Source organism: Podarcis liolepis (assembly GCF_965112155.1).
Source record: "Podarcis liolepis genome assembly, chromosome: 3".
In the NCBI taxonomy this organism is placed as follows: Eukaryota; Metazoa; Chordata; class Lepidosauria; order Squamata; family Lacertidae; genus Podarcis; species Podarcis liolepis.
In genome coordinates this window covers 84,569,644-84,584,083 of record NC_139557.1, presented here as the reverse complement: position 1 = coordinate 84,584,083, position 14,440 = coordinate 84,569,644, and the positions used below count along the sequence as shown (strand labels likewise).

General features: G+C 45.4%; 1 protein-coding gene across 5 annotated transcripts in view; it reads right to left on the bottom strand.

Annotated features, from left to right (window-relative positions):
* RASGRP3 (RAS guanyl releasing protein 3) overlaps positions 1-13,482 on the bottom strand; it is a 51,626-nt gene extending 38,144 nt beyond the window's left edge. Inside the window, exons 1-2 of one of the 5 annotated variants that reach the window (XM_083497087.1) lie at positions 13,211-13,482; positions 11,773-11,856 (exon numbers count right to left, since the gene is read on the bottom strand). The gene's annotated coding sequence lies outside the window, so the exon portion shown is untranslated. Of the gene's footprint in view, positions 1-2,734; positions 2,849-9,056; positions 9,075-10,440; positions 10,600-11,772; positions 11,857-13,210 lie in introns of those variants that run through there. The other 4 variants (XM_083497088.1, XM_083497089.1, XM_083497091.1 and 1 more) reach the window with 4 other exon arrangements.
* Positions 13,483-14,440: the final 958 nt, after the last annotated feature.

Sequence of the window (14,440 nt, the reverse complement as noted above, 5' to 3'; positions counted from 1 at the left end):
TGTGCACAACATTCCCACAATGATGACAATCAAAGCAGCCTCAGGGGGTGTCAGTCTGAGCAAAGGAACAGGGTGTTAAGAGATACAAGCCTTCCCTTTCTGGCTATTTTGCCTGTTTAATAACCCGTCTCATAAAAACTTGAGGAGGAAGGTTTGGGAGGAAAGATAAGAAGCACCATCTTGGACAGAGTTAAGATGTTCTAAACAGAACAAGGTGAACTACAACTGCTCTGTTTGTGTTTCAGTTAATGCCAAAACATGAAGACAATCATGCAGACAATTAAGAAAAAAATGTCCAGAATAGCTAAGTGCTCGTCTGTTTTCATTTTTGTGTGGTTCTTAATTGTATTATAATTGTTGTAAATTGTTGCTTTGATTTTTTTTTAATGAAACTGCAGAATGCACATATTTTTTTGTAAATGAATAAAAATAAACAAACTGTGCAGTGTGTTCTTGGTTATTTAAGAAAGGCAATATAGCCAAATATCTTATAAACAATTATTGTGTGTGATTCACAACATTGACAGTTAGTTTAAAAGTACCCGAAAGAGACAGATGGCGTGGGAAAAGTAACTGAAGACTTTTAAAATCACTTTTGTATCATAGCTATCTTCTTAAAAGCTCAGGACAATAGCATGGATTTATCTCATCTTAACCCTGACAACAGTGACTTGAGCTTCATGGATAAAACAGGAATCTCAACCTGAGTTTCCCACATCCAAAGCCAACGCATTCCATCTATTGCACTCGACTAGAGGGGAGAATCCCATCTGCATGGCTCCAATCTACAGCGCTGTCTGCAGTGTTATCACTTACGCCCGACTCCTTGACTCTGCTATCACAGAATTGCAACATATTATAAAAGCTCTCATACACACTGATGATTACAAATCCACACAGTAACATCAGGAACAATCTCTCCAAGCATGGGTCAAGGCTGAAGAGTCCTGGAATCTGCTATGATCATTCTTGCTAGCAGAAGGGTGATTTTGAGGGGGGGGGGCATTTCCCCTTTTAATTGCCTAAGCAAATACCAAGAACTGCTCAGAGAGCTTAGCTTGTTTTGACACCAGTTGCTTCAGTCCATCCAAATTCAATAACTTGGCAATACACAAATGGTGCATTCAAGGGACGTGTGCTTAGATTCACCCCACCTGCAAAAATAACAATCACAGACCAATTAGCAGACTTGCCCTATGAGCCAATATATTCATATAGCACGTAGAGTTATCAACATAGATCTGCGTAACACATAGAATCAAATGCCATTGTTTGACTGCACCAAGAGAAACCAAAGCTAATAATGGCCCAATTCCAGAACAGGCAGCACCAGAAGCCATGGGTGCCGCTGTGCAGTTTATTTGCCCTCTTGCCCCATCTCAAAGATTTGCACCTAGAGCTTGACTTGATAAAGTTGATTTACACAGCATCTTCTGGGCCTCCTTGACCCACTCAAGCTGCAGAGGGCAGCACAACCTAACTTGATGTTGGTAAAAGGCTGGAGGGAAGATTTTCTGAGCAGAGCTAGCATGGCCATACAGGTAGAATAGGAAGGTGCTTGGGGAAGCATAACTCAAGGGGTGCCTACTATGTTGGTAGAACTTTGTGAGTGTGCCCTAGAAGCCTCTACAACATCGTGGAAGAGTGGGCTTTGAGGTTCACTCACCCCATCTCATCTGCATTGCAGGGGGGCTGGACTACATGACCCTTGGGGTCCCTTCCAACTCTACAGTTCTATAATTCTATTATTCTAAGATGGAAAGAAATCTCAAGTCTGCCCCAGAATGGGTGGAGGAAAGCAATTACCATTCCTCAGGACATTTCTACAATAGCCTCAAGGCACATACACACTATACATTTACCGTATTTTTCGCCCTATAGGACACACTTTTTCCCCTCCAAAAATGAAGGGGAAATGTGTGTGCGTCCTATGGGGCGAATGCAGGCTTTCGCTGAAGCCTGGAGAGCGAGAGGGGTCGGTGCGCACCGACCCCTCTCGTTCTCCACGCTTCAGGAAGCTCTGCGCAAACCCTCGGGAGACCGGCTCCGAGGGTTGCGCAGAGCTGCCTGCAGTCCCCGGCTCAGCACAGCTCTGCGCGGCCATTGGGAGTGGGGCGCTAAGTCCCGCCCCGCTCCCAATGGCGGCGCAGAGCTGCCTGCCGTCCCGGGACCTGGTTCTTCCAGCCCTGCACCTGGGGGGGGGATAATTTTTTTTCTTTATTCCCCCCCCCCAAAAAACTAGGTGCGTCCTATGGGCCGGAGCATCCTATGGGGCGCAAAATACGGTAATGTGTGTTGAATGTGCTTTAAAAATACAGTGTCCTTAGTTATGCTCTCAGGTTCTGGAAAGCAACTGTATTGGTGAACCCCAAAGAGCAGAAACCTTTCACAAGAATGGGACAAAGAAAAACCTAATTTGTGATGTTGTCATCTCTGGCTCTAACACTGTATTATGTTCTGCTGACCCTTTTTTCTGCCTATTTCTTAAAGGTATCTGTTTAGGCTAGACACCACCTGGTAAGAATTATAGATATACATTCCTTACAAGCCTAAGGCTACTCAAGCTTACATAATTAAACTATGTTCTTAAAAGGGAACTTTGCAATGAGAGTTATTTGTACAATTGCTTCATCCATGTGATTACTGGAATACCTATTCCTCTGGCTAACCCGACCAGCAATGAGCACTATATTACTACACTGTAATACCTTGTGGGTCTGGGAAGGGTACTCACTGTGTTTGGAAACCTTGCTCTGGGTCTGCCCTAGAGCCAGAAAGCAGCAGAAGTCAGGAAAACCTCAAGAGCTGTTTTTATTTGTGAACAACAAATCAACAACTAGGCAGAGCAGCTGGGACTTACTATATAGGTTAGCCTTAGGGCCCAGCTATAAGCTATGGAGGGAACCACACCCAGAGAAAGGAGTTTCTATTACTGACTAGGCATCTCTCTTAAAGAGACACTCACTAGATACATGGGATTATATATAAACTGTGCGTGTTAAGCACATTAATTTCTTTGCCTTGAAGGATAATAGGGGGAGATCAAATGTTTTGGGCTAGCAGAGTTACTGCTTTTATGATGCAGTGTAAATAAGGGGGAAATGCAGGAAATGTTCTTAAAATACTCTGGTTTCTTGCAGCTTAACCTTGACTGAGTGGGCCTTGGACCTTGACAAACCTTTCCTTTCCTGAAATCGCACCTCTTCTCCCATCCAGAGATATCTGAAAACTAGCACCCCTTTAAAGTGCTTAAAGCCATCTCAGTCTTTTAGCACTTTTAGCTGAAGTGGTTGGCACTAGAGAGTCTCAGGAGGTTTCTTGAGGAAAAACTGCTCCCCTTGACATTTCCCCACAAAGTCCTATATATGTGGGCTATATTAAAGAATGCTATAAAGATGCTGGCTTGGATCCTAAGAAATTGATGGAATAAAAGTTTTCCATTTTCTCCTCTGTCTTCTCTGAAAGATAAGGGGGCTTCTTAAACCAGAGGTGGCATTTTCACCTGGCACCCTTGGGTAACTACCAGGGCCCTAAAACCAGGCAGATCCAGCTGATGCCTGCCCCTTGGGGTGGGGTATGAGACGTGGCTCCATCAGCAGCACCAGCCAGCTGGATCTGGCCACCCTTTTAATTTCCCCACAATGCCCCCTAAGCAAGCATTGCTCTCGGATGTCGTGAGAAGTTAACAGGGCGGCTAGACCCAGCTACCCACCACTGCTTGGAGCACTGCAACCACAGTCAAATGAGCCCACCACAGCCCATGGACAGACAGGTGAAGCCCCTCCACAAAAGGACATGTTGCCCAGGGCCCCTTCAGATCTAGAGCTGGCTCTGCCCTGAACAATGTGCTGTGAACTGCCCTGGATAAAAAGTGGTATACAAATTTAGTAAATATTAATAATTGTGATTGGGCACAGAGGACTTACAGTACTTTAAGATCCAAACCCAATGCAAAAAAGCAGTTATGTCCTCTCCTCAGAAGGGCCCATTCCCAGTTATTCAGGAGGGCCATCAACCGTCAAAAGGGGCTTTTTTGGGAGGTTAATGTATATTTGGGTTACTATGAACTCATCCACCATGAGTCCTGCAACCAAAGTGCACATTGTTGTTAACCCAGAAACTGTCCTTAAGGAGCGTGCCTTTTTTGAAAACTTGGTCCTTGTGCTCTACTCTCACCCAATAGCGTTTTTGTTTGTTTACTTTATTATTATTATTATATTAGCTCAAAAGAAAAGCTGCTGCTAGATTGGCTGATCTACCTCACTGGTCCGTACATCACGCAATAGGGCTTTGATGGAAATAGAGTTAATGAAAGCAGCTCCAGTATCACCAGGCAGGACGTTTTAAAAATATCCAAGTGTGATTAAGATGCCAGCTATAAATAAATCAGCAGCTCTCACATTAAGTGGCTGAGCTTAAAGGCATCTGGAGGACATGATGGAAAGTAAAACTTTCTGCAGATATGGCAGCCCTGGGGCAGTAAACTCAGGCAGCATGAAATGTCTGCCACCATCATATGCAGGGTCTGGTGATAAAGTCTGAATTCAACAAAACAAAGGCTTTAACTCTTGGGGATGGCCAAGGGCTTCACATGCCTTTTCTCCATTTACCACTTTGGGGAATTTATTGTTCTTTATTATTATTATTATTATTATTATTATTATTTATTATTATTATTATTATTACGTTTTCTTATCTGTCCTTCACCATGAGGTTCCGGAGCAGATTACAACAGTGTGAAGATGCAATGTTAAAGGATAATGTGAGACCTAAAAATGAATCTCAGTTGTTTGCTCATCAAGAAGTATAAGCTAAGACCCAGAGGTTTCCTTTGCTCTATTGCTCTTCCACATACCCAGATTTAAGTGAATGCTGAAAGTCTTGAAATCTCCAGCATTATTGTGTTCTTTCAGAGAGCATTCATTCTTGGAAGTCCATGCTTGCAGTCTGCTGCAGTCACCAATATGTCTAACCGGTCAGGTCATAGACTAGGGACAGTGCCAGATTTATGTATAAGCTAAATAAGCTATAGCTTAGGGCCCCACTCTCTTGGGGGCCCCCAAAAAAATTAAAGGAAAAAACCAACTGGATGTACATTTCCAAAATATAAGATAAAAAAACAAATAAAATAAAACCTACATACAGCAACATGGTTTAGGTCCATAAATTACTATATATCATATATTGAACACAAAAAACAGCAATTTGTTGTTGACAAAGGACAGCTGGACATATAAAGCGCCCCATTACCTTCAGTAGCTTAGGGCCTCATCAAACCTAAATCCGGCCCTGACTAGGGGTGCAGAAAAGGATCAGGCTGGTGGGCCAAACTGTATAGGCCTAGATCCAGCACTTAAGTTAGGACTGATGTCCGCAATGGGGTTGCCACGAGAAAGCTTCCCGAGACTACTATATTCCATTATTATTAATAATTATTGCCATCATCACCATCACCTGATGCAAAAAGGGCCTTGGGATATATTTACATACTGTTACGAAATGCAACAGTTAGATACAATCCAAGGTTTTTAAAAAAAATACAGCAGAGGCTCTGCATAGCAATTTATTTCATGTGAATCGACTCCCAATACGAATAATCTGGAGTGTCTTTTAGGTGGGCTTCAGGCTACATACAATTATTCCTCAGGAGCCTTTCTTTCTCTGGTTACTGTGCTATATACACACTAACTACAACAAATATTTTTAATACTGGTTTTGCAAAGCAGTGTTGAATATATCCAAGCATTAAGCCTTGTTGTGAAAGACAAACTTGGAAAGAGAGGTGGATGAGCCGGTAGTGGTAGGCAGCCAGGAAAACAGTCCATCGCAGCATGCGTGGTGAGAGGACCGGTGGAGTTGGACGATCACCGGCGAGGAGGCCCAGGAGCGGCTTGTGGTCAGTGATGAGGTCAAAAGTCCTGCCATAGAGGTATTCATGGAACCTCTTCACTTCAGCCACAAGTGCCAATGCCTCCTTGTCGAGTTGGCTGTAATTCCGTTCCGTCAGAGATAGTGTCCTGGAAAAGTAGGCGAGCGGTGCTTCTCTTCCATCTGGAAAACGGTGACTAAGGACAGCACCGATGCCAAAAGGTGAGGCGTCGCAGGCAAGGACCAGCGGCCTGGATTCACTGTACTGTACCAGCACACTGTCTGAAGAAAGGAGAGCCTTGACCGCGTTGAAGGCCGCCGTCTCCCGATGACCCCAGGCCCAAGGCGTCTTAGTGCTAAGGAGTCGGTGAAGAGGCTCAGCCACTGTGGCTTTGTGGGGCAGGAACATGTTATAAAAGTTCAGCAGCCCCAGGAATGCCTGCAACTCCGTTTTGTTCTTTGGGGTGGGGGCCTGCTGGATAGCGCGGATCTTGGATGTGGTTGGATGAAGACCGGAGGCATCGATAAGATAGCCCAGGAACTCTACCTGTGGAACGGCGATCTGGCACTTCTCCCTCTTTACCTTGAGCCCGGCCTCCTGGAACCTGGTCAGCACGGCACGGAGGCGCTCGAACAGCTGCTGGTGTGAGTCTGCAGACACCAAGACGTCATCAAAATATGGTACCACGCCCGGAAGCCCTTGCAGGAGACGCTCCATAAGGCTTTGGAAGATGCCAGGAGCCACACTCACCCCGAACTGCAACCGGCGGCAACGGAAAGCCCCCCGGTGGGTGACGATCGTCTGGGCTTCAGCAGTGGCATCATCGACTGGCAGTTGTTGATAGGCTTGGGCAAGGTCCAGCTTAGCGAAGACCTTACCCTCACCCAGGGAATGCAGCAGGTGTTGGACAACAGGAACCGGATAAGCGTGCTGCTGAAGTGCCTTGTTGATCGTGCACTTGTAGTCAGCGCAGATTCTCACCGACCCATCTGGCTTGACAGGCGTGACGATGGGGGTTTCCCACTTTGCGTGGTCAACCGGCTCCAAAACTCCTTGGGCGATCAGTTTGTCCAGTTGTTCGTCCACCTTAGCCTTGAGAACAAAGGGAACCCGGCGTGGCTTTAGCTTGATGGGGGCGACTTGTGGATCAAGGCTAAAGGAGATGGGCGTACCTGTATATTGGCCCAAGGTGCCGTCAAAAACCTCGGCAAAGTCTTTGACCAGACCCTCAGTCTCTGCGTTAGAGATGCAGTTGATGCCGATGACTTCCAGGCCGAGGGCATCAAACCAGTCTAGCCCTAGGAGGCTTGGCCGCTGACCTTCGACCACCACCAACCGGAGCAGGCCCGAAAAATCCTTGAAGGCAATCCGGAACCGGCCAACGCCTACCACGGGAATGTCGTTTCCCTGGTAGTCTCTCAGGTGTACGCGGTGAGAGTCGAGTTGCCTTTTGGACACTCTGGGTACCAGTCTTTTGATGGTGCTCCATGACACGATGGACAGGGCAGACCCGGTGTCGATCTCCATGTCACATGGAGCTCCTTCAATGAGCACCGTGACGTTCAGCTTGCGTCGCGTAGGCGAGTCGGTTTGGCCAATCGTGGTTCCAGACGGGCAGCGGCAGTTGGTGAGAGCGAAACAACTTTCCTTGGCAGACTGGAGTGAAGACTTGGACTTGCGAGTCGATGAAGGGGGGGTGTCAGACGGAGCCGATCGGCAGACCTTAGCGATGTGGCCCCTTCTGGAACACTTCCTACAGATGGCGTCTCTGAATCGACACTTGGCACGGGAATGGTTGCCTCCGCAGCCAGCACATTCCGGTTGGCCCTTGGACTTCTGTTGGAACTTCCTGCGCTCCCGCTTTGTCTGGTGCACGTCATCGTCTTCACTGGAGGATGCCGCCCCACTGCTGGCCTCTTCATGATGCACCGGAACTGGCTCCCTAGCAAGACGCGGGCTGCTGGACTTGCGGATCTCCTGGGCGGAGCGTTCAGCAGCTTCTGAGGCCACAGCCTCCTCAATGGCTTTCTGTAGCGTGAGGTCTGGCTTGGCTAGGAGACGCCGTTGCAGATGGATGTCCCGGACCCCGCAGACGATTCGATCCATCAGGGCATCGTCTAAGTCTCGGAACTCACAGTGCATTGCAGCCTGTCGCAGGGCGGTGGTGTAGTTGTTGATTGACTCCCCCTCTGCCTGGTTCCGGTGGTAGAACGCATGGCGGGCAGCAATCTTGGACGGCTTTGGTGCGTAGTGGTTGCGGAGCTTCTCTTGGATCGTGTCCCATGGTGTTGCCTGGACTGCTTCAGGCGCAACCAACGCTCGGGCCGTCTCAAACACCTCAGGCCCACAGAGGCTGAGGAATAGGCCCCGCTTCCGATCCTTTGATACTGCTGTCAGCTCGTTGGCTTGGAGGTAGCAGTCGAACCGAGCGAGGTAGGAGTCCCATGATTCAGAGGCTGGCGCAAACGGCGGTAGAGGCACAAGTGAAGCCATGATTCCGATGCCGGCGTGAAGGGCGATGGATGGAACACAGTGCTCTAGCCAGAACAGTCAGCTCTGAATTGGTTCTGCCCAGTGATTTCGCTCAGTGATTTCGCTCTGTGATTCAGCTCAGTGATTCAGCTCAGTTCAGAGGCTGGCCGCATCTGGCTGTGCTCTGATGTCCATCCATCCCACCTTCGTCGCCAGTGTTACGTCGTGGGTTGACATAGCAGCCGGCACAGCGATTTCTTCAAGTAGCTCTTTATTAAGGTAAGCTGGAATAGAACTAACTGCGAACAGCTCAGCCGGCCTGTATTTATAGGCAGCCGGCTGTCAACATTGTAACCACAACAGCCCAGAGTTCCCGCCTAAAATAACAGACGCGGACCTGAGTGAAAACTATCTACAGACCTGAGTGAAAACTATATACAGTATCCCCCTGTTGGCCCAGGGTGAAAACTACACTACATAACAAGAGGCATTTTTCAAAAAACAAAAATATGAGTGTTAAAAGAGAACCTCCCATGTGGCTTGTCCTCCTGTCTCTAGACTTTTATGGTGATAAGGACTAGGTGATATGGAGTGCTCACGGATGCTCCTGCATGGAATCACTACCCCACCATGGCCTTTCCAAAAGCACCCATGTCACAGCCATATTGCATGAAACAGCCCAGCATTACAAAGGAACATGTAAACACATACATACACCACCACAGCCCCTGCAGTCTTGTGACAGGCAAGCACCCAGCTGATTTGATCCACAACTGGAGGGATTTTCTAACCACACCATGCAGTGTAAGTCCTTGGCATTTAAGTGGAAAAGAGGTTTAATATATTACTAGTCTGCTCAACCAACATGGAAAAAGAGCTCATGTCATTTCCTAAGTCAGGTGGGTCCCACAGTTCATCAAGTGTAGCATGATTAAAATTCCACATAAACAATGTCAGACCGTTAGAAGAAAGGGCCTTTTATTCCCGCCTTGCTCCCATTCCCAGTCCAATTCATAATCTATTGTCATGAGACATTTATGTATGGATACAGCCAAGAAATCTTTTCCACCACTCTTAAAGATAAACATGTTTATTTCCTTTCACATTAAGCCCTTTTGCCGTTTCTGAACTTGTTAATCTATGTATTACTGTTGCCAGCTACAGCATAAAAGGACCTTTTTCATCCTGAGAGACCAGGGCAGGGGTAGTTAGTGCTGTCTCAAAAATGATATTGTAGCATTGCAAAAGGTGCAAAAAAAGGGTATCTAAAACGGCCAAAGGGCAGGAGCAAATCCCCTACAAGGACCTGCTACAATAAAAAAGACAACATGATAGAGGTTTCTAAAAGAACACATGGGTATAGAAAGTAGATCAGGGTCTTTTCCCTCCCTCTCAGGTTGATAAAATAAAACTGATTTGATAGAATATTCAGGATGAACAAACGAAATGACTTTTTCACACAGTGAGTAATTAATATGTGGAACAAGCCATGGCATGACCATTAGCTTAGCTGACTTTAAAGGGGATTAGGCAAATTGATGGAGGTGTTTATCAAAGGTGGCTACTATGAGATGCCGTTTGCTGTATGCTGTCTCTGTTACCAATGCCATAATTCACACTCATGCCTTCAAATCACAACTTTTTTTTGTCTTAGTGGCTTAGGGCACTATATGTGCTATACACATAAATTAGTAAGACATTTAGGAATAGTACATTGACTCTAAAAATGCCTTATGATTACAGGGCTTGAATAAATGTTGGCGTATTTATATTAGCAGGAAAACATTTTAGAACAAGTACTTTCCTACGGTGACTTTCATATCTATGCATAGCCATCCTGAGAGCACTTGTGCAAGTTTTCAAAGGAAAAACAGAATTCAACTGTAATAAAGAAGTTAAGTGACCTAAAACCAAGTCAGGTTAAAAACAACATCCTCATCATTTCATTACAAGACTTCCAACCTAAAATTAACTCATATTTCAACCTCAGGCCTAAGTCATCCTGAAGGGGCCAGAGGCCAGGCAGCCTGAGGCCTTATTGTACTCATGGCTCAGAACCTCACAGGACCAGCCCACGCGAAAGCATCACCATCCTATACCTTGGCCTCAGCTTTCCACTGACAGAGGTCAGGACAGAAGGCTAATTCCCAAAGTGTTGCCTTGACAACAGCAGACTTCAAGCAGGCCAATATCCCACTAGGGCAGGTCAAAGTAGCACCCATATTTTCCGTTCTTTATCTGCCATCAGGCATATATTGCAACAGGCAACTAATGTCTAACAGTATAACGGTAAGTCCAAAACTCACCAAAGTGTGTGTGTGTGTGTGTGTGTGTGTGTGTGTAAAAAGACATCATCTGCTACTTTAGCAAAACTCTATTAGTCACATGATTCAGTAAAAAATGGCAAATAGTCATAACGTTTGCCATAGCATGGGGATGGCACTGAATCTTTTTATTGTTCAACTCCCTATGTAATCCCCTCTTTAAAGTCATGAGACTACCTCCTAGTCAGGCACAAGACGAGATACGCATATGGAATGAAGAAACCAAACAGTTCTACTTTGCTGTCAGCTGCAACTCACAGGCTGGGATCCAAAGAGCTGTCTGAGATGCAGCCAAGAGCTGGAGCCTCACTAGTGAGTTTCTTCCTTTTCTCCTTTTTTCTAAAAAAAACCACCTCATTCACTTTGAATGACAGAACCGCTACCATATCTTAAGGGCTTTTAAGCACCTCTCGGTTTCAAAACCTTGCCGTGCAACTCAGGGAGCTGCTGTTTAAGAACTACTAACCCAAACAAATGCCTTGAGCATATGGAATTGATGTGGTTCTTTCGGTCCTGGCCAATATGTGTGCATGCTGGTTTCCATTAAAAAGCCTCATTTTTTCTTCTTCGGAAACCTGCCTGAGAGAATGGCATGTGAGGCTGCAATTGGCCTGATCTTCCTTTAGCTATGAAACATTGCCTGACAATGTATTGAGGTAGCTCTGGCACTGGTTATAATCCATGTTGGATAAATGACACATCCATGTTCAGAATAGTCTGCTTCTGAACTCCAGATGCTGAGAACAAACAACAGGGGAAGGATTTCACTTTCATGCCTTGTCAGTGAGCTTTCCAAAAGCTCCCAGCTATTATTATATCGCTTACAATCAGTGGCTCTGTCACTGGCTCTGGCTCCACCTACGGCAGGCTTCCCTGCCTATGCCCTACCACCAGTTCTTACAATATACCAGATGACCTCATTTCCCATTCATACACACTCATTTTTGCTACTAGACGCCACAGCAACCATCATGTGATCGTACAAAACCTGAGGTGAAAAAAACCACACCTTTAAATTATGACATTACAGCTGGGTAGCAGAGGTCCAGTTTGTGTGTGTGTCTCTCTTTTTAATGAGTACCCAGTAATATGAAATAATTTTCCTACCTTCAACGTCAAGAGATGGTTTCTCAGAGGGAAAAGCAAACCTCCACCCAAAAGTGCACCATGATTAAACAGAGAATACGAAGCCTAACAAGAAGAATAAGAATGAAAACAGATGAGCTATCTTGTTAAAGGGCTGCCTGGTAAGGACCATTTTGCATGCCAGAGATGGGTCACCACATTTTATGTAGCACCAGGCACCTCCTAAAGTTGCTCATTTCTTCTGTCCATTCCTTCCTGTTTACTTCCTCCTTGTTTTTCCTGGCTTTTAAAAATGCTTCCTTTCCTCTCTAGCTTCAGAACTACTGAAAGGGTTCAGTAACTTATTTGAGATAGCTTTTTTAGTTGTATGGCTTGGGGAAATAGAAGTTATTTCCCTGCTCTCTGAGAACTAATTGGTGGACTCCTGTTCTGTGTGTGTAACAGAGGGGTGGCCTGGGGGCTGAATGTGGCTTTCCAGGTCTCTCTATCAGGTCCTCAGAAATCTCTCCTCACCACAAATCCTCTTCCCAGGCTGCATCCCTCACTGGCTCTGCTCCATACCCCAAATATTTTGTCTTTGAACCCTGATAATGCCTCTTCTTGCTTGCCTGGATGGAGGATAGAGATGAGCAAGTGAGTGTGAGTAAAACTAAACCACTGTACACAGGTAAAATTTACATTTGTTCCACTCACATTTGCCTCTTACCTCACCAACTACCATAAAGTGGCCCAGATAGGAAACCAGGCTTCAGGCTGAAAAAAGGGTTCCCTATCCCTGCACAGTCTGTAGCACACTAATGTCAGAAAGGATTTGCTCCTGAGTAGGTCTGCATAATCTCAGGGATTTTATTCTGAGGTAGCCATGGTGAAAAATGAAGCACTCCTAGAGATCTCAGGATGGAACTGTAAAATGAACAGTTGGGATGGGGGTTAGAAAGTGAACCACTGATGACCCAAAAAAAAATCATCACCAAGAAGTAAAATAGGGACAAATCATTGACTTACCAGGGCCATGCATCACAAATTAAAAGAGAGCTGGAGTAGATATGTTGTTGTTTTAGAGGCATCAGTGCCTTTCAGAAGAACAGTAGATGCTTTCCTCATTGCAGATGACGTGTGATTCTTTCACAGGAGCAGCTATTGGCTGACCAATGTTATCCATTGATTTATAGTTATAAACAATTAAATGGGCCCTCTCACTCTAAAATTAATTGACCTGTGTTGATAATATTTCTGTAGTTATTGTGAGATACACAACAATGGTCTTACAACACACCTAACTTTTTAATGATGTTTAGGCTTACCCTTCTACAATCTCTCTTCCCCTATAAAAAAGGTATACTGAAATCTAAAACAGTGACCTTATTTAGTAATTAGTTATCCAGACCTTAGAGTTACTTGCATCTCTCTGTTAAGCCAACAAACAAACTCACTCTGAAATGCAGATACGTACACTTACCTCTGTGTGCATGTAATTGATGTGGAGATCTTTCGTGTCTCACCAGTTTCTCCTGCTTTCTGCTCTCTATAAAGTTGAACAGCTAAGGGGTTTCTTCTTCATTCCATCACCCTTCTCATTCAAGGCCCTCTTTTGAATATTTCTGAAGGACAGACAAAGGAATTGTGCTCAGATCACATTCTCTGCAACAATGGCAAAGATTGCAAGTTTGGAGGCTCAATGCCTTCCAAATTGTTTGGCGAAATGGCAGCCACACTTCCTCCTATTCTTTCCTGACTTGGTTTTCCTGCCTCCAAAGAGCTTTTTCCTCTTCTTGTACTATTAATAGGGCTTCCCTAGCACAACCTATAGCAGCAGCAAAGGCAGGCAGGAAATGCAGGACAAACTGAGGAGAGACCTCCCCCAGCCTGGCCATAATATGACATGAAAGTTCCAAACAACTCATATTACACGCTTGTATTTTACACAACCAAAACAACATTCATGGGTTTTGCGCGGAGCTTCCAATTTTCATCCAAGTTATTTATATGCTGCTTTTCCAAGATACGCTCAAAGTGGGTGCCAATAAGTGCAAGAAATAACTACAGTATAACAGCTTTAATTAAAATAAACCTATCAGTATATTCAATGTAGTATTTAAAATCCACACTAGCAAGCTAACAAAAACAACATTTAGGACTGCCCTACAGGTATGAAAAACATTGTAGGCCCATTCAACAGCAGCCTTTTGTCACTGGAGTCAGTTAGGGGCCTGTCTACTGAGGACAGGCCAGGTGGAAATGGACCAGGAAGCCAGCCAAGGCCAGCACTTGCAGGACTCACAACTAGATGGTCTCTTGGTCACCTAGACAACCATTAACACCAACATAACCAGTTAAGCAGCAGGGCTTACAGCCTTGCTCAGCAATGCCCAATTTGTCCGATTCTTCTAGCCACAGAATCCGATATCCGATTCTGCACATGCAGAGATAGCAACTTAATATGGCACAGTGCCATTTCCCCAAAGCACTTGCAAGCACAGATCAGAGATGTGAATATGCAGCTCCCCCTTTTTGTGTTTCCATTTTAACATCTAAAGGGGAAGGGAGAATGGGGGTCAGGCCCACTGCTTAGGCAGCTAAAACATATACATTTCCCCCACTGATTAATTCTGATTTAGACATTTCAGCAGACTGCACAGTGTGGAACCATTGGTCCAAAGCCTTAAAAACCAATGTGGATGAAACCCAC